Source organism: Macaca fascicularis, chromosome 6, assembly GCF_037993035.2.
Source record: "Macaca fascicularis isolate 582-1 chromosome 6, T2T-MFA8v1.1".
In the NCBI taxonomy this organism is placed as follows: domain Eukaryota; kingdom Metazoa; phylum Chordata; class Mammalia; order Primates; family Cercopithecidae; genus Macaca; species Macaca fascicularis.
Window position 1 is genome coordinate 169,756,376 of NC_088380.1, and position 21,123 is coordinate 169,777,498.

Genomic DNA, 21,123 nt, shown 5'->3' on the forward strand with positions numbered 1-21,123 from the left:
GCACCCCTGAAGTGTGAGGGTTCACACATGTTCTAGTATAATGAGCAATTAGTAACTGCAATGTCATCTGTAGGAGAAACATGTCACTATTCGATGTAGACATGTTCAGGGCCCCTCTGCTTGCAGATCACCTCACTTTGAAGTGTTAAATACATCCAGTATTAACATATGATAAAGGAAAACATGGATTAGATAAACCCAAACGTTTTAATAGATATATAAACACCGATGTGAACGGTATCATCTTTGAACAATACAATTAATATGACTGACTTCTATAAAAAATTTATTCACTTGGCTCTTTGACACAGTACCTGCTTTTACCCTCTCCAAATATTATTGAACTGCCAAGTTGTATTTGGCTAAAAGCTTTGGGCTATTTAAATGAAATTACACTTAAAAGTACTTACAAGGTCAGAGGACATCTTCTCAGATTTTGGCAAGATCTTTGTCATTTGTTCAATTAAGTCACTGATGATCTGAAAGTAATTCTTGTGCTGGGGAGAGAAAGTTACATAATGTCCATCTATGTGACAAGCATCTGAATGGGTATTCACTGTGTCTGAGAATCTAGAAAGTCAAAGTTATGATGAATGCAGGGCTTGCCTGGTGAGATGGGGGTGGTGGCTTAAGAATTCAACAACTTTAGGTTAGCTGAATCCACAGGTATATCAGATATTAAAATAACACAGTACTCTCAGCTTTCACAAGAGCAGAGTCAGGACTGGACTCGGTGGCTCATGCCTGTAATTCCAGAAATTTGGGAGGCCAAGGTGGGTAAATCACTTAAGGCCTCTAGTTTGAGACCAGTCTGGCCAACATAGGGAAAGCCCGTCTCTAGTAAAAAATACAAGAATTTAGTCGAGTGTGGTGGAATAGGCCTGTAATCCTAGCTACTTGGGAGGCTGAGGCAGGAGAATCACTTGAACCCGGGAGGTAGAGGTTGCAGTGAGCCAAGACTGTGCTATTGCACTCCAGCCTGGGTGACACAGTGGGACTCTGTTTCAAGAAAAAGAAAAAAAGAAAGTCGAATTGAATCTGAGAGTTGATGCCTTCTTATATTTTGCATGTTGGTTGCTTGCTTGCTGCACCCAGCCCTGCAGGAATTTTAAGTGTTTTGATACTTTCAGTCACATTTGATGTTAGGGTGGATATGATACAGGAAGGCAGTATTTTCCTAAGTGTAGCTTAAGGTCCACTGAAATCAGGAGTATCTGAAAAACCTGGAAAAACTGGGATTTCTATACTCTCTCTTTTAATCAGAGAATGAGGCTTGACAATCTGCGTTTATACCATGTATTTTGGGTGATTTCAATGCATTTTAGAGTAGACCTTCCAGTATTTTCTGTATAATTGGATGATTGATTGAGCGAATCAACGGAATGTAAGTGGAGACTTAGGCAGTTGTTTAAAAATGATCTTGTACTGGTCGGGTGCGGTGGCTCACACCTGTAATCCCAGCACTTTGGGAGGCCGAGGCGGGCAGATCACAAGGTCAGGAGATCAAGACTATCCTGGCTCACATGGTGAAATCCCATCTCCACTAAAAATACAAAAAATTAGCTGGGCGTGGTGGCGGGCACCTGTGGTCCCAGCTACTCGGGAGGCTGAGGCAGGAGGACGGCATGAACCCAGGAGACAGAGCTTGCAGTGAGCCGAGATCGTGCCACTGCACTCCAGCCTAGGCAACAGAGAGAGACTCCGTCACACACACACACACACACACACACAAAATAAAATAAAATAAAAATAAAAATAAATAAATAAATAAATAATCTTGTACTCCACATTTTTCCTGAACTAAAAAAGAAATTAACTGGAAAGAAGAATATCTGTATATGAATTTACTCATTTATGTAACTTACCATGTTGCTTTTTCTAACAGAATATATTCTAATAACTTCAAATAATTTTATATAGAAACATTGAATTTATTCTGAAGTATTTAATGGTAGGTAACTGCAAATACTATTTTCATAGGCAGGTAAAAACAAATAATTGAGTTTCTTAAACTTTTCTGAATTTACATTTCTTAATTTTTGCTCCCTAATATTTTACCAACCCATTCATCCAGAATGATACTACATTAGCACAATATATACTCTTAAAACAGAATATCTTTAAAGATGTCCCCTAAAACAGGAGCAAAAATAAAACACAAGTTTTATACTATTCCACAGAAAACACGGGATTCTGATATTCCCTTGAGGGAAAGGTTATCTTTTCAAAGGTTATCTTTCGAATCAACCTAAACAGAAGACATACTTCTATTTACGAAGCTGGAAGAAGGATAAGAACTGCCATTAGACTTCTAATTGTAGAAACACCTAAATCTGCAGTTTACAGGTTGTCCTGTTTCTGCTACGAAAGGATGTTTTATGCTTTTCAGTCTTGAATTCATGTTATTTCTTATGTAATATACAACTCTCTTGGGTCCAGCAAAGCCTTACTTGATAGATACTCTGTTATCCCATTTATTGCAGCAATGATTATGATATGAAGACGTATTTTGGTGCTAACAAAATCATATCGTAGGCTCAATAGCTAAAGAGGCAGAACGGAATGGCCCACCACGGTACAGTTTTTGAGAAAATATTGCAGTAGAATCATCAGCGAGGGAAAAAGTGATTGTTTATGTGTTAGTTGAACATCGATTATAGTACTTTGGGGGATTATTGAATGGTGTTTTGGAATTTGAGAGTTTTATGAATATGGCAAAAGCTTTTTTGCCTCTTCTAGGAACAAAAAACCTACTTTCAGTTTTTTTAGGTTCAGATTCTAAGGGTACAGATTCTAGGGTACAGATTCTAAGAAAGGATGAATATTCTGTCTTTCATACCCAATTACGAGCTCCAAGTCTCAGTCTCACAATATTTGACTCTTTCCCTACAAGTAAAATGAGAAGACAAATGAGGTTATCAATACCTAGACTGATGTGATCAAGAAAGTGGAGATTGCGGACCGGGTACAGTGGCTCACAACTGTAATCCCAGCACTTTGGGAGGCCGAGGCGGGTAGATCACGAGGTCAGGAGATCGAGACCATCCTGGCTAACACAGTGAAACTCCATCTCTAGTAAAAAATACAAAAAACTAGCTGGGCATGGTGGCGGGCACCTGTAGTCTCAGCTACTCAGGAGGCTGAGGCAGGAGCATTGCTTGAACCTGGGAGGCGGAGGTTGCAGTGAGTCAAGATCATGCCATTGTACTCCAGCCTAGGTGACAGAGCAAGACTCGGTCTCACAAAAAAAAAAAAAAAGTAGAGAATGCCAACACGATAAACCACAAACAATGGAAATATGAGTTTAATGTACACAAGAAATAAGGAAATATTATGGGGAACATTAATAAAATAGGCTTCTGATTCTTTTAGGGTATTCCTCTAGCTAGCCTCTTTAGTAAAGGTTAAAATATGAAATAATGTTTTCCAAAGTGATGCCTTGGACAATTTGTACAAAAATCAGTTAGAGAACTTGTTTAAAGTAATTTCATCAGAAATACATTCCTATCTCTCAACTCTGCTCTATTATGTTGGCATCATCTTCAGGCAGGTTCTCTTTTGAGATATTTATAGGCAGCTCCAAGTTTCCAGGCTCCTCACAGCTAGCAAAACATGAGCTCTTCTGTTCCAGACTTTACTAAGATTATATCCTACTGGCTTGTGTCACATTGCTGATTCCTGAACCAGTCATTGTGGAAACATGAAATAGGCTGTTTGACCAGTCCTGGGTCATTTGCCCAACTATGGTGACAAAACATCTGGTGAGTCCCATTTAAACCTTAGGAACTAAGAATATAGGCCGGGTGGTTGCCCTTTGAAATCAAGCTATAGCTACCAACAAATGAAATAAAAGGTACCAGCCTGACAAAAACCAAGCCTTCTATGGGATACTTTATATGTGCTCATGTATTTATTGTATAAATGAAAGTAAAGCTCCCAGGAAGGACTCTTAAAATTCTTCATGGCTCTCATCATTTTTGTCCTTGCTCTGTCTTTCTTTATCTCATATATTTCTACACCAGACTGACTCTCATTCTTTTCCCTACATAGCTTAGTCTTCCTGCCATCTTCCCATAGAATAACGATGGTTTCCTGGAAAGCAGACTAAGAACATACAACAAACTGTTAAGGGTGTCATGTGAGTTTGCAATTGAATTCAGCTACTAAAGCAGACACCTGCAATAACAATTGCTTGAGCAAGGTAAAGTTTTACTTTTTTTTTAATTAAGAAAATCCAGAAGAGCTAGGCAGACCAAAGCTGGCATAGAAAATTCCCAATATTCTCACCCCCGGCCCCTTCCATCTTCCTATCCCACCATCATTAACACATGATTTTCGTTTTCAAGTTTGAATTCCTAAACTCAACCAAAGAAAAGCAGATGCAGCTCCAGCTATCATGTCACCATCAAGGAAGAAACAGAAGAGCGGGAGGATAAACAGGAAACATCTCTGTGCCAAGTTGATTCCTTTATAAAATTTTCCTGGAGTCCTTATCAAATGACTTCTGCTTACATTGCATTCGTGATTTTTATTTGCAGAAGAGGTTGGGACTTGCCGTTTTGTTTTGTGTAAATCATGCTACTTCCCTACCCCATTTCCACAATTCAAGCAACAGTTACTAAGGAAGATATTGAGGACAACAACTGTTACTAAGGAAGAAATGGAGAAATGGACAACTTTTATTTTACCACAGTGGTGATATTAGTGATATTAGTGATGGAATTATGGAAGACCTCTCCCATATTATATATTTCTGCAATGTTTGAATTTTCACAGTATTTTGATAAACATGAAGACAAAGACAGGGAATCTGTTGAATATAATGTAGGTTATATCTACAACAGGGGTGTCACAATACTGGAATACAGACTTATATCATCACATGTTGACCATATGTTGACTATTCTTCCATTATTCCCTTTTTATCTATTCTTATTGCCTTCTCTCATACCCACTAACAAACATATTTAAGCTCAATTCTTTCATTATTCGTTATTGTGACCAGTATATAACAAACATCTGACTATCATTATTTAGAGGTGATGCATGAAGGTTAAAAAATGGTGTGTAGGCAAAAAGCACAAGTTTTCAAATCAGTAAACATATTAATATTGATTAACATACTGTGCTACTCTAGCAGGTCACTTTACCATTCTGCTCCTCAGACACATCCCTTCTAAAAATAAAGGGGGTATTCTGTATCACCAATTGGACAGTGTTTTTTTCAATTTAAATCTATCACAGTCCCCAAGGAAAGCTAGTAATATGTGGATTCTAGAGCCACATCATCAAAAACTTTCATCCAGTAGTCTGCAGTGAGCTAATGAATCTGCAATTTTGCCAAGCACCGGCAGGTGATTTTTGAGAAAGGTATCAGAGGATTATATCTTGAAAACACTACTAAGATATCTTTATTTCTTTCAACTTAATGAGACACACTGAATTTGTCTTTTTGTTTGTGTGTTTTGGTTTTTTGCAACAAGGTCTCACTCTGTCACCCAGGCTGAAGTGCAGTGGCATGATCACGGCTCACTGAAGCCTTGACCTCCCCATTCAATCAATCCTCCCACCTCAGCCTCCCAAGTAGCTGGAACTACAGGCACCCAACACTATGCCTGGCTAATTTTTGTGTTTTTCACAGAGATGGGGGTCTCACTATGTTCCTGAGGCCAGCCTTGAATTCCTGAACTCCAGCGATCCAACCACCTCGGCCTCCCAAAGTGATGGGATTACAGATAGGAGTCAGTGCACCTGGACAAGAATTTTATTTCTGCTCATAAAATATTTTAATTTTTAAAGCCAGTGGATGAAGCAAAACTTTCATACCTATAGCTAAATTGGACATGAAGATATCTTCTCTCAATAAGTCCAATGAAATCAATCAAGTTTTCTTCCAACATTGGAATTTTCCTCTTTCTCTCTCTTTCTCTTTTCTTCCCTTTCTCACTCCCTTGCTACAGCTGAATCTGCGAAAGCTAAATGTCTACCTGATGAGAGTCACCTGTCTTGTCCATGCATTCTTAAGATTCTGCAATGTTAAAACTCAAACTATAGAACAATTCATTACTTTTAAAGAAACTTTCCAGGAAAAATGTTGATAAGGCCTCCCACAAGTTAAAATGAAAATGAATTTGGTTTTAATCTCATCCAGCTTTGATTGGACAGTAAACATTCGGGAGCAATTTAATGAATAAAAGTGCTCATATTTTAGAAGATAATGGTACCATAAAATAGAGCCACTAAACTGCAAATAGACAACATGCATTGCCAATTTCTCCGAGGGGAAAGGTTTATTAACCCACATTCCAGACAAAGTTGTAACACTGTCTTGTTATTGGAAGCTCTGCCATTTAGGTCTTTGCTATCAGATAACCTGAAGAAGCCACTCTTTTGTATAACACGAGTACCTTAGTTCCCTAACTAGCTATTAATTTCACTTCATTGGATCTTAAAGCACATTTTTTACCTGAGTCCACTAAATTAGTCATGTGGGGTTTTTTGTTCAGTGGAGGCAAAAGAAATTCTTATTAATTTGAGGGACCAGTGGAACATAATGAAATATGGTTAAACAGCCATTCTCTTGACATAAACATCCATTTGATGAAGAACAAAATGTAGACTCATTCATTTAGTTCTAACAATCCCTGTAGTCCCGATTGCTATATTCAGTAATGCTTTCCAGACTGTTCAAAGTTCTTCTACTTTTGCCTTTTTTGCCAACTTATTTTAATTGGAAAGTTGCTAACATCACTCACTTTTAATATGGTAAATTGGATATCCACAGAAATGATGTTATTTTAAAAGCAAGAGAGGCACAGGAAAGCATACTCTTCTTGAGACTTCTACTGGGCAGTGCATCCTTGCAATGACAGTGCCGTGGCAAGAAAATATTTTAAATTTTTGTTTATTTGTAGTTAGTAGTTTGTTTTTTACTGCTATCCTAGCATTGATTCCTTCTTTTTTTAGTTAAAAGTCCCTGATTCTTCCTTCTATATAAATATAGTGGGACAATCAGTCAAGGTCCCCCACAACTTCTGGCCAAGGGTGGGCAGGAGGCCAGATGTTCTCTTCCTGGAACTCTAGTCTTAAGCAGAAGGACTCACAGATAAAAAGAAACGTGGACTCACTCATCCACAAGTAGTGCCCTATTAAGTGTCATCCATTTTTATAATCATTCCACTACAAAGACACATGCACACGTATGTTTATTGCAGCACTATTTACAATAGAAAAGACTTGGAGCCAACCCAAATGCCCATCAATGATAGACTGGATAAAAAAAAAAAAAATGTGGCACATATATACCATGGAATACTATGCAGCTATAAAAAAGGATGAGTTCATGTCCTTTGCAGGGACATGGATGAAGCTGGAGGCCATCATTCTCAGCAAATTAATACGGGAACAGATCCAAACACCACATGTTATCACTCATAAGTGGGAGTTCATGGACACAGGGAGGGGAACGTCACACCCCAGGGCTTGTCAGTGGGTGGAGGGCAAGGGGAGGGAGAACATTAGGACAAATACGTAATGCATGCAGGGCTTAAAACCTAGATGGTGGGTTGACAGGTGCAGCAAATCACCATGGCACATGGATACCTATGTAACTGACCTGCACATTCTGCACATGTATCCCAGAACTTAAAATAAAAATTTTTTTAAAGTCCATTTCTTAACTGAATTTTCAGAGTGACTGTGGTCATCTCTAAACTTTACATCGTTATATTTCTGGTCAATTCTCTGAACTATTCCATATACTTCCAACAAATCCCTGCTTTGCTTAGGCTTATCAGAGTCAGCTTGTTTTGTTTTGTTTTTCTTGCAACTAAAGAACCATACTGATATGAAAAGCAAAAGCAAAATGTTATAATAGCAAAAGTCCCCAAAGTCCTTTTACCTCCCTTAGTGCTTCTAAAGCAAATGATGGAAAGATAATCCTCCTTGATTCTTGAAAAACAAACATAGGTTGTCTCTGCAGAAAAAGCATACATATCTCTAAACACAAAACTCAGAGCTTCTGTGCTGCAGGTTTGTCTCTTGCCACACAGATATTTTTAATGAATTGGTTTTAGAAGATGTCTTAGGCATATAAGGAAAATTAAACTTTGAACAAATCTACTGCTGTTTCTGAACTAGAATTTCTCATTTTTGCATAAGGGAATTTTCATGCTGAAAAGAATTAGGTAACCTGACCTCAGAATCACAATGAGAAATAAGAGAAGAAAAGATTCTCAGTGGAAATAACTTCCCTCTAACCCAGGTAGCTTCAATCTTTACCACTCTTTATTATCACTTTTGGCACTTTGCAAAGAGACAGGAACATAAGCCTTTTCCCTAAATGGTTCTTGTCTTTGCTCTTCTGCCTCTATCAGCTTGAGATAATAATTATTGGGAAATTAAAAGTGGCATTGGTTGAAGGTTACATCCTTTGAGAAAGTGGAGTCAGAAATTCTTTCTTGCTTAGTGTATCGAAATGTTTGGGTAGTATTACCAAAGAATAAGAAGGAGCCATCCACGAAAAGCAGCAGATAATATTTAGAGGAAAAAAATAGAATGTTATCCACATAAATTTATATGGTTTCCCTTTACTACACATTCTTTCTCCCAACCTTCAATTTCATGCACATACAATAAAAATTATTTCCAGTTTATCTCTACAGAAAGAAATTAATTGAAAGCTCAAAATAGTCTATAAACATTGTCATTTATCAATGTTCAGAAGGGCTTTTAAAGCGTCTAATAACAAAAGTGGTTTCTTTGGTAAATAAAGAGGTCTGTAATGATATTTGACAGTAATGACTTACATTTTACTTACTTAGCTGCACATTTGATTATCCATATCCAAACATGAAATTGGTATTATTTCTTTCACCATATCTTAAAGACTTGAAATAGGATATAAAGTGAGAAATGTCAAGGGGCAAAATATAAATAAATGAGCAATAAACTGCTTTCCTGCAAAAGGACCTTAGGTATGCTCCATGGAGGAAATAAAGAAATGGAATCAATTTGAATTTTTATGCACAGGTGAGAAAATAATGGTTGCTTTCTTTTGCATTTTGGAAGCATAGCATCATGAAGTAGTCAAGAACTTCTTGTTTTATTTTTAAATGATGAACTACTTTCACATAGAAAATAGCATATTTAAAGTTTAAATTTGTTAAGTGTGTAGCTTAAAGAATGACAAAACAATAACCTAGCACCTGGAAACCAGCTTAAGGAACAGATCCTTACAGATACCTTTTGAAGGCCTCTTCATGCTTCTACCAGACCATAACGCCTCCCTGCTCCTGAGGGGTAACTGCTATACTAAATTCCTTTAATCATCATTTGCTTTTCCTTAGTCTTGTCTACAAATCGATGTGCCCCTAGTCAACAGCCTGCTCAGGCATGTTTTTAAGGTTTAGATAAATGGGCAAATCCTCAGGTCATTTTTTTCTTCAGTACTGTTTTTGAGATCTCTCTCTGTTTCATCACTAATAGGAAAGCATTGCATGCGTAAACCAAAATTTATTTTTTTCCATTTTCTGATTGATTGGCATTTGGGTTGTTTCTTTTTTGGGCTGTTTCCTCTATTGAGACAAATGCTGCTCGCTCTCTCTCTCTCTCTCTCTCTCTCTCTCTCTCTCTCTATATATATATATATATATATATATATATATGCATATTTTATCACTTAGACATGTGGAAGACTTTCTCCAGGATGTATGTTTGGGTCTAGAATTGTGGATTCTTAAGGTACTTGCATCTACCTTTTTGATTAGATAATATCACCTTGCTTTCTCAAGTGATTATATACCTTTACCATGCGAGTATGAGTTCCTGTTGTTCCACATCCTTGCCAACAACTCTACCACTGTGATAACTGTAAAATTATGTCATATTTTGGTTATAGTTTACATCCTTCTGCTTTCTATCGATATTGGGCTTAAAAAATATATTTCTTGGACATTTATATTTCCTTTTTTGTGAAATGCTTGTTATAATTTGATTATTTATTTGTCCTTGTATTGATTTGTATGACTCTTTTATATGGTCTGGATACGATTCTTATGGCAGTAATAAGTGTTATAAATATCTCTTGGGTTTTGGTTTGTATATTTATGGTATCTTTTGAAAAATGTAAATTGTTGTAATCACAGCATTTTGAGAGGCCGAGGCGGGTGGATCACAAGGTCAGGAGTTCGAGACCAGCCTGGCCAACATGGTGAAACCCAGTTTCTACTAAAGATACAAAACATTAGCCGAGCATGGTGGTGCATGCCTGTAATCCCAGCTACTCAGAGGCTGAGACAGGAGAATTGCTTGAACCCAGAAGGCAGAGGTTGCGGTGAGCCAAGATCGCGCCATTGCACTCCAGTCTGGGTGACAGGGCGAGAGTCCATCTCAAAAAAAAAAAAAAAAAAAAGTAAATTCTTACTTACTTTTTTATTTATTTATTTTTTATTATTATTATTATACTTTAAGTTCTAGGGTACATGTGCATAACATGCAGGTTTGTTACATATGTATACTTGTGCCATGTTGCTGTGCTGCACCCATCAACTCGTCAGCACCCATCAACTCGTCATTTACATCAGGTATAACTCCCAATGCAATCCCTCCCCACCCCCTCCCCGTGATAGGCTCCGGTGTGTGATGTTTCCCTTCCCGAGTCCAAGTGATCTCATTGTTCAGTTCCCACCTATGAGTGAGAACATGCGGTGTTTGGTTTTCTGTTCTTGCGATAGTTTGCTGAGAATGATGTTTTCCAGCTGCATCCATGTCCCTACAAAGGACACAAACTCATTCTTTTTAATGGCTGCATAGTATTCCATGGTGTATATGTGCCTTAATCCAGTCTGTCACTGATGGACATTTGGGTTGATTCCAAGTCTTTGCTATTGTGAATAGTGCCGCAATAAACATATGTGTGCATGTGTCTCTATAGCAGCATGATTTATAATCCTTTGAGTATATACCCAGTAATGGGATGGCTGAGTCATATGGTACTTCTAGTTCTAGATCCTTGAGGAATCGCCATACTGTTTTCCATAATGGTTGAACTAGTTTACAATCCCACTAACAGTGTAAAAGTGTTCCTATTTCTCCACATCCTCTCCAGCACCTGTTGTTTCCTGACTTTTTAATGATTGCCATTCTAACTGGTGTGAGATGGTATCTCATTGTGGTTTTGATTTGCATTTCTCTGATGGCCAGTGATGATGAACATTTTTTCATGTGTCTGTTGTCTGTATGAATGTCTTCTTTTGAGAAATGTCTGTTCATATCCTTTGCCCACTTTTTGATGGGGTTGTTTGTTTTTTTCTTGTAAATTTGTTTGAGTTCTTTGTAGGTTCTGGATATTAGCCCTTTGTCAGATGAGTAGATTGCAACAATTTTCTCCCATTCTGTAGGTTGCCTGTTCACTCTGATGGTAGTTTCTTTTGCTGTGCAGAAGCTCTTTAGTTTAATGAGATCCCATTTGTCAATTTTGGCTTTTGTTGCCGTTGCTTTTGGTGTTTTAGACATGAAGTCCTTGCCCATGCCTATGTCCTGAATGGTACTACCTAGGTTTTCCTCTAGGATTTTTATGGTATTAGATCTAACATTTAAGTCTCTAATCCATCTTGAATTAATTTTTGTATAAGGAGTAAGGAAAGGATCCAGTTTCAGCTTTCTACTTATGGCTAGCCAATTTTCCCAGCACCATTTATTAAATAGGGAATCCTTTCCCCATTTCTTGTTTCTCTCAGGTTTGTCAAAGATCAGATGACTGTAGATGTGTGGTATTATTTCTGAGGCCTCTGTTCTGTTCCATTGGTCTATATCTCTGTTTTGGTACCAGTACCATGCTGTTTTGGTTACTGTAGCCTTGTAGTATAGTTTGAAGTCAGGTAGCGTGATGCCTCCAGCTTTGTTCTTTTGACTTAGGATTGTCTTGGAGACGTGGGCTCTTTTTTGGTTCCATATGAACTTTAAAGCAGTTTTTTCCAATTCTGTGAAGAAACTCATTGGTAGCTTGATGGGGATGGCATTGAATCTATAAATTACCTTGGGCAGTATGGCCATTTTCACGATATTGATTCTTCCTATCCATGAGCATGGTATGTTCTTCCATTTGTTTGTGTCCTCTTTTATTTCACTGAGCAGTGGTTTGTAGTTCTCCTTGAAGAGGTCCTTTACATCCCTTGTCAGTTGGATTCCTAGGTATTTGATTCTCTTTGAAGCAATTGTGAATGGAAGTTCATTCATGATTTGGCTCTCTGTCTGTTACTGGTGTATAAGAATGCTTGTGATTTTTGCACATTTATTTTGTATCCTGAGACTTTGCTGAAGTTTCTTATCAGCTTAAGGAGATTTGGGGCTGAAATAAAGGGTATTCAGTTAGGAAAAGAAGAAGTCAAATTGTCCCTGTCTGCAGATGACATGATCGTATATTTAGAAATTCTTACTTTCAATATGAAGTTGTTTTCTTCTTTATGATTTACAATTTTGTGCATTGTTTGAGAATATAATAGAGATATTTTCCTCTTAAAACATAAAATTATATTTTTCATAGTATCACTGAGAGCTGATATTTATGTGTGTGTAAGTGTGGAGGTGAAGTAGGATTCAATTTTACATCTTTTCATGTTAACAAGCATGTATCTAAGAATCTTTTATTGCTAAGCTCACTTTTCTTCAGTTATCTGTACAGCACCTTTATAATATGTTGTTTTCATATATAGGTATGTGTATAAAATATTTGGCTATATGATAAATTTCTAGGATTTCTAGAGGTTATAGTTAAATTTTTAGGATTCCTAACATTCCATGGACTGAATTTTGTGTGTGTGTCTGCTGTTGCCTCCACCTGGAAGGTCTTTGCTTAACTCACTTCTCCCTCATTTTGGGTCTTTGCTCAAAGAGGACTTCATGACAATTTTAACCTAAAGTATTTCCCAGTCTCTCACTGCTTGTTTTTAAATTCCTTGTCACATTTTATTTTTTTATATCCGTCACCACTTCTTTATGTTTATATTCACTTCTTTGTTTACTGACTCTATCCTCCACTAGGATGTAGAACCATGAGATCTGAAACCTTGTCTTTTTCATTTCTGCATCTTCAGTGTCTTTGGAATAATACTTGGAAGAGAGTAGGCCTTCAGTGAAAGTTTAACCAAGGAATAAATAAAGAAATGGATATAAAATTTGGTCTGTCATTTATGAGATTAAGAATCTTATGAAAGTTACCAAATCTTTCTGAATTGTACTCTTTAAATATTTAGGTAAAGCTTAGAGATAATGAATCTACTATGCCCACCATAGTGTCTGGCACACAGAAGGTTCCTTGTAAATGATAGACATTATTATATATAGTCTCCACATAAGAAGAAGCAAGATGCAATTTGTCATCAAGAGCACCCCAAAACATAAACACGTGAAATATAAAATGAGAGTTTTAGACTTTTACTTGATTTTTAAAAATGAAAGAAAGAATAAAAGAAAACCAAAAAGGAAATAAAAGAAGGAAGGAAGGAAGGAAGGAAGGAAGGAAGGAAGGAAGGAAGGAAGGAAGGAAGGAAGGAAAGAAGGAAAGAAGGAAAGAAGGAAAGAAGGAAGGAAGGAGAAAAGAAAAGAAAGAAATGGAACAGAAAGGAAAGGAAAGGAAAGAGGGAGGGAGACAGCGAAGGAGGAAGGAAGGAGGGAGGGAGGAAGCAAAGAAGGAAGGAAGGACGAAGGAAGGAGGGAGGGAGGAAGCAAAGAAGGAAGGAAGGACGGAGGAAGGGAGGGAGGGAAGGAGGGAAAGGAGGGAGGGATGAAGGGAAGGAGAGAGAGAAGGAAGGAAGGAAGGAAAGAAGGAAGGAAGGAGAGAGAAAGAAAGAAAAAAGAGAGTGAAAGAAAGAAAAAGAAAGAAAGAAAAGAAAGAAGGAAGGAAGGGAGGGAGGAAGGGAAGGAGGGAGGGAAAGAAAGAAAGAAAGAAAGAAAGAAAGAAAGAAAGAAAGAAAGAAAGAAAGAAGGAGAAAGAAGGAAGGAAGGAAAAGAAAAAGAAAGAAAGAAAGAAAGAGAAAGAAAGAAAGAAAGAAAGAAAGAAAGAAAGAAAGAAAGAGAAAGAAGGAAGGAAGGAAAAGAAAAAGAAAGAAAGAAAGAAAGAAAGAAAGAGAAAGAAAGAAAGAAAGAAAGAAAGAAAGAAAGAAAGAAAGAAAGAAAGAAAGAAAGAAAGAAAGAAAGAAAGAAAGAAAGAAAGAAAGAAAGAAAGAAAGAGGGAGGGAGGGAGGGAGGGAGGGAGGGAGGGAGGGAGGGAAGGAAGAAAAGAAAAGAAAAGAAAGAGGGAAAGAGCCTTCTGAAACTATCTCAAACTAAAGAGAAAATCCACTGGAAAATTATAGTGGTATCTTATAGAACCCAAGACTGAAAATAGGGAACTCAGAAATCCCTCCTCTCTCCTTCTCATTTCTGCTTTTCTCTGCAGTGAATTTAGTGGATTTACTTCTTCTCCCTCATTCCAAACAGCATTCAGCTAATGTGGCAGCCAATGGCTACAAAGGCTATAGGTTACATATTCAGCCAATCAGAAATATGCTGATTTTTTTTTATTCCCTACTCCAAATTCTCATGAAAATAATTTATTTGACTGAATTGATGTATACATTTATTTTTCAACAAATCAATTGTGGCCAGAGAGCTAGGATTATATTGAAGAAACATAAAAGTTCCTTCTGATGCATATATCTGTGGGGAGAGCAATTACCTACATAAACAAGGAAGTAGTCTCCAATTAAGTCAAGGGGGACTGCAAAGATCATAAATAGTCTATTCCAATTGTATTTTAAAAAGGAAACCTTAACTAGTGTCTGACCTTGGAGCATTAGCTTGAAAAATAACCACAGTAGGAAGGTATAGTATAATGAAAAGATCATTGCTCTGAAAGCTAAAAGATCTTGGTTCCAGTGTCTAGTTAACCAGCAGGAAAAATTCAGAGAAGTCACTAAGGACAAGAGAACCATTACATTAAATACTATCATTTTTGGCTGCCTTAAAGTGCTATTATTCAATCCTTTCAATGATGGGTTAAATTTCAGAATATTTTAATGAACATAAATAATTTTTGTCTTGACTTTTTACAATAATCCATGTGGGGTTTTCTAGACCTCTTATCTAATGCTATAACTTTGTGCTTCTACAGTGGATGACTAGGTTCAAACAAAAATCACTTGTTTAAAGAGACACTAAGAAAGAAAATCTATTTTTTCTACAAAGTTAAAGATAGATATTGATACTGACTTTCACATCACAGAACTCTTAGTATACCTGATAAACTGCATGGCTCCAAAAAGACAATACTCTGAGAAGGATATACTTTTCTTCCCTCATTTGACCTAACATTCCTTGGGAGGGGTGAATCCCATGGTGACAGCTACTGGCAAACTTTAACAGTATCATCACCAATTAAAGTGCCTCTTCCTCCTGACAGTCAGTATCCACTTCATTCTAGATGTGCAATTTGGCCTCTTTCTGTCATAAATCTCCTCTCCTGGATGGCATTTTGAGAAAACAGACACTTGCTTGATTTCTTGCATAACATGGGAAGTTTCAGCCCACTGGGATGTCACCCACATAGTACTAATTACTTTTCCCTTTGTAGTCTTCAAATTAGAAAGGCATTGTCCACAAGCCAATGATGCACAAGAATAAATAGATAATATTTTGCAAATGATACAGACAGCAAATCTATTAATGTAGAAATGATGTGTTCATGTTCACAATTTAATATAGTAATATAGGCCAGATTCATCACACACACACAAACACACACACACACACTATATATATATATACACACACACACACATATATATATATAATGAGGAAGGGAGCTAAGACTCCTCTTTCTAAACAACTACTAGATTTCAAGTGTTTGGCCGGGTTGTTTATCTTATTTAACCATGCAACAAAATCTTCATTTTTTTTTTTTTACAATTTTTTTTTTTATATTATACTTTCAGTTCTAGGGTACATGTGCACAACGTGCAGGTTTGTTACATATGTATACATGTGCCATGTTGGTGTGCTGCACCCATTAACTCATCATTTACATTAAGTATATCTCCTAAAATTATCCCTCCCCACTACCCCCCACCCCACCACAGGCCCCGGTGTGTGATGTTCCACACCCCGTGTCCAAGTGTTCTCATTGTTCAATTCCCATCTATGAGTGAGAACATGCAGTGTTTGGTTTTCTGTTCTTGCGATAGTTTGCTCAGAATGATGGTTTCTAGCTTCATCCATCATTTTTAAAATAAGGAAAAGGACCTTTGGAGAATTGAAAAAGTTTTCTCAAAATTTCACACACAAAAAAGTATAATTTAATGGATTATTTGCAAACCTTGGTGCTCACAGAAGCCAAGCAGGTAAAATAAATGAATAAATTAGGTGTGACACTTGTAGATTAAACTAAAAGAAATGTTCTTTGCTTCTTCAAGTAAGAGTGCACTGTCTCTCGTTACTTGAAAAGTTTCACCCTCTAGATTAATAATTCATTTTCAAAAGTACAAATAATTATATCTCTATTATAAGAAAAGCAACAATGTGAAATAAGTGACCATTACTTACTAACACAACTTTGGAGTCAGGGCAACACTAAAGAAGGATGGAAATTACGGAAAACTGTAGAAGGCATGTCATGGTTAAATGGCGCAGCCGTTGTACCTCTCCGCCTGATAATTCCCATGGGAATGCAGACCTAGGGTGGCCAGACATCATTTTTTAAGTGAAGATGCAAGTTCAGATTTTTACATGGAATTAGCCAATGTTTATATGCTGGCTCAAACATTTCAAAAACACAATGCACGGGCCAAATAAAATACACGTGGATCAGCACTTTTCAAAGATGTAAGGGAGTCAAAGTGAAAACATGGTATGATGTACACATAGGTTTGCAAACTACTGGTGCCCCACACTAACTTGTACACTTTGGATTTATTTCTCTATTCTTGGTCTCCTCGTTGTAAAATAATAGACTCAGTAAGAGGATTACATGAGATAATGATCTTAAATTGCTTGGCACATGGTAAATGATCAATAAATATTTGCAAATATTTATGTCAAGTGAATGAGTCATAATTTAAACCAATGTCTGCCTCACCTCAAAGTCTATGCTTTTTCTACTCTATTACCATTCCCTTTAACAAGTTGAGGATTCTTCACAGTATTTGACAGATCTCTTCTGGTTTTTCCTGTCATATATTTGCTTTGACAATCCTAAAATTGTGATTAGCCCCATAAATTTCCCTCAGCTAGCACACTCAAGATGTGAGGATTGGTTATGGTTACCAATAAAAGAAAACCTAACTCAAATTGGCTTAAAATATAAGGAGATTTTATTAACTCACACAAAGCTCAGGTTTAATTGTGTCACAAAAGTTAGGCAGGTATGTGTGTGTATCTGTGTGTGTGTGTGCTTCTCACATCTCACTCTGCCTTCCAAGATATTTACATCTTCCTAAAATTGACTTACTTTAGCATCTCAAATGACTGCTAATACCTAGGGCTCCCTGTTTCCTCATTCATACTTAGCAAGGAAAGAGGTCATGTTTGCTCCAGAATTCCCAGCAAACTGAATTTCACTCTGAATGAGTATAGGTGCCATGGGAATGGGATAGCAAGTCCTGAACCAAAGTGTGTGACCAGGAAAATGAAATGCTCTGATTGGCTTGGCCTAGGTATTCCAGCCCCACTCCAGCACTAGATGCCCAAGCGGAAACTGGTGACCATTTGGAAAAGGAGCAGAGGAGAGGGTTGGAAAAGAAGATATCAACAAATGTCCATCCACACTGATGTTTTAATGAGAGTTCTCCAGAGAGACAGAACTGATAGGATAGGTAGAGAGAAATGCTACAACAGATTTATCAGGAGAATTGGCTGGTTTGATTATGGAGGCTGAGAATTCCCATGATAGGCCACCTGCAAACTGGAGAACGAAGAAGGCTGGTAATGCAGCTCAGTCCATGTCCAAAAGCCTCAGAACCAAGGAAGCTGATGGTATAATTCTCAGTCCGAGGCTGAGGCTCAAGAGCCCAGTGGGATTGCTGGGGGAGTGTTGGAGTCCAAAGGCCAGAGAATCTAATGTTCTGATGTCCAAGGTTAGGAGAAGGAGGACACCTCAGCTCCAAAAGAGAGAGGGAAAGAATTAACCCTTCCTTTGCCTTTTTGTTCCATCAGGGACCCCAGCTCATTAGATGGTGCCCCCCACATCGAGGGTGGATCTTCCACACTCAGTCTAGTGATTCACAGGCCAGTCTCCTCTGGAAACACTCTCACAGACACAACTGGGGCAGCCCTGTCATTGAAATCCAAAGCTAAACCACCTGGGCTTCCTTTTCAGCAGAAAAGGGATGAGCCCAGGCCGACCGAAGCACTGAGAATAAATAATACTTTATCTACTATCTGGATATCCCTTAATCCAGTCAGGCTGACACCCCAAATCAGCCACCACAAGTCTATTCCTTGTCAACTAGACAACCCATACTCATGTCTTTAAATCATACTTAGTCTCCACATAAACAAAATAACACGGTTGTAGTTCCACTTAAAATGATGTAACTATTCTGTGTACAACCAAAAATGTATTAATCCTTTCCCTAGAAGAGGAGGTTAAGTCCTTGAGTGATGTTTACTCTTTTCCTCATATCCCATAACTTAAATATTATGATGTAAAAATGAATAATCGCTAATTAATGATATAAATTCAATTTTGAAATTTTATTTGTTTGGAGGGCTGAAGGGTAATACAATCAGTATTGTATTACCAGATGCTATTGAAATAGCCATGGACCTTACATTAAATAATGATTCTCTTTTTTGTTGTTGTTGTTGCTGTTTTTTTGAGATGTAGTTTCAATCTTGTTGACCAGGTTGGAGTGCAATGGCGCGATCTCAGCTCACAGCAACCTCCACCTCCCAAATTCAAGCAATTCTCCTGCCTCAGCCTCCCCAGTAGCTGGGATTACAGGCATGCACCACCACACCCAGCTAATTTTGTATTTCTAGTAGAGACAGTGTTTCTCCATGTTGGTAAGGGTGGTCTCGAACTCCCAACCTCAGGTGATCCGCCTGCCTCGGCCTTCCAAAATGCTGGGATTACAGGCATGAGCCACCGCACCTGGCCAATGACACTCTTTAATCCAAGAGCTAGTGCATAAACCCTTAAATCTTAAGAACTACAAGACAGCTTAGAAATTTGTAAATATAGGGTTGGGTGCGGTGGCTCACACCTGTAATCCCAGCACTTTGGGAGGCCGAGGCAGGGGGATCATGAGGTCAAGAGATCCAGACCATCTTGGCCAACATGGTGAAACCCTGTCTCTATTAAAAATACAAAAAAAAAAAAAAGAAATCAGTGGACACAACCTATTTATTTTGATAGATTAATAAAATGGTTCCAGAAGAGCATAAATGGCAGGTTTAATATCAAATTTAAAAGTTATTTGTAAACGGAATCCGTATTTCTCTGCTTTTATTTCTGTTCTTGGAGGAGCAGCCTAGGACAAATATACAACACAAATCTCAAATCTCTTTTCAATGGCAATTTAGACTGATAAAACATGAAGTCATTTTTTTCAGACTTTATTTCTTAGAGCAGATTTAAGTTCACAGCAAAATTAAGAGAAAGGTACAGGCTGGGCATGGTGGCTCACACCTGTAATCCCAACAGTTTGGGAGGCTGAGGAGGGCGGATCATGAGGTCAGGAGATTGAGACCATCCTGGCTAACATGGTGAAACCAGGTCTCTACTAAAAATACAAAAAATTAGCCAGGCAAGGTGTTGGGTGCCTGTAGTCCCAGCTACTCTGGATACTGAGGCAGGTGAATGGCGTGAACTCGGGAGGCGAAGGTTGCAATGAGCCGAGATCGCGCCACTGCACTTCAGCCTGGGTGACAGAGTGAGACTCCGTCTCAAAAAAAAAAAAAAAAAAAAAAAAAAAAAAAAAAAAAACGAGAACAGTACAGAGATTTCCAATAGTCTCTCTCATTACCAACGTTGCTCACCAGTGGTACATTTGTTACAATTGGTGAACCTACATTAACACATCATCACCCATCACCCAAAATCCATAGTTCACATTAGGGTTTATTCCTGGTGTTGAGTTCCCTCACATTCTATGAGCTTGGACAAATGTATAATGATATGTATTTGTTATTACAACATCAAACAATGTTTTCACTGCCCTAAAAATCCATGTTCCACCTATTCAGTTCTCCTCATCCCCACCTCCTGTGAACCACTGATCTTTTTACTGTCTCCATAGTTTTGCCCTGTCTTGAATGTAATATAGTTGAAATTATTACATATATAGCCTTCTCAGATATGCCCTTTTACTTACCTATATTCATTTAAGTTTCCTCCGTGTCTCTTCATGGCTTGATAGCTCTTTTTTCAGTGCTGAACAATATTCCATTATCTGGATGTACCACAGTTTACTTATTCATTCACCTACTTAAGGACATCTTGGTTGCTTTCAAGTTTTAACAATTATGAATAAAGCTGCTATAAACACCTGCATGCAGGATTTTGTGTGAAAATATGTTTCCAGTTCCTTTGGGTAAATAATAAGAATAACTGCTGAGTCAAATGGTATGTTTAGTGTCATGAGAAATCACCAAGCTGGCTTTCAAAGTGACTGTACTATTTTTCATTCCCACCAGCCCTGATCATATGTTTCTGTTGCTTTATATTTTTGTCAGCATTTGGTGGTGTTAGTATTCCAGATTTTGACCATCCTAATAGGTATATACTGGTGTTCTGTTGTTTTAACTTGCAGTTCCCAATGGCATATGATTATGTGCATATTTTCATATGCTTATTTGCCATCTGTATATCTTCTTTGATGAGGTGTCTGCTAAGGTCTTTGGCCAATTTTTAAATCAGGTTGTTTTCTTATTTTAAAAGTCCTTGTTTTTAAAGTTATTTCAAGGTTTTAAAAGTTCATTGTATATTTTGGATAACAGTCCTTTATCATATATGTCTTCTGAAGATATTTTCTCCCAGTCAGTGACTTATCATTCTCTTGACATTGCCTTTCCCAGAGCAGAAGTTTTTATTCTTAATGAAGTCCATCTTATCAATTATTTCTTTCAGATACTCTGGTTTTGGTGTTG

The 21,123-nt window shown here is 37.6% G+C and overlaps 1 long non-coding RNA gene across 1 annotated transcript in view; it reads right to left on the bottom strand.

Annotated features, from left to right (window-relative positions):
• The window catches only part of LOC102144565 (uncharacterized), a 227,887-nt gene that overhangs the window by 3,472 nt on the left and 203,292 nt on the right, over positions 1 to 21,123 (bottom strand). Inside the window, exon 3 of the long non-coding RNA XR_001491726.4 lies at positions 411 to 497. This is a non-coding gene — a long non-coding RNA (uncharacterized lncRNA). The remainder of the gene's footprint in view (positions 1 to 410; positions 498 to 21,123) is intronic.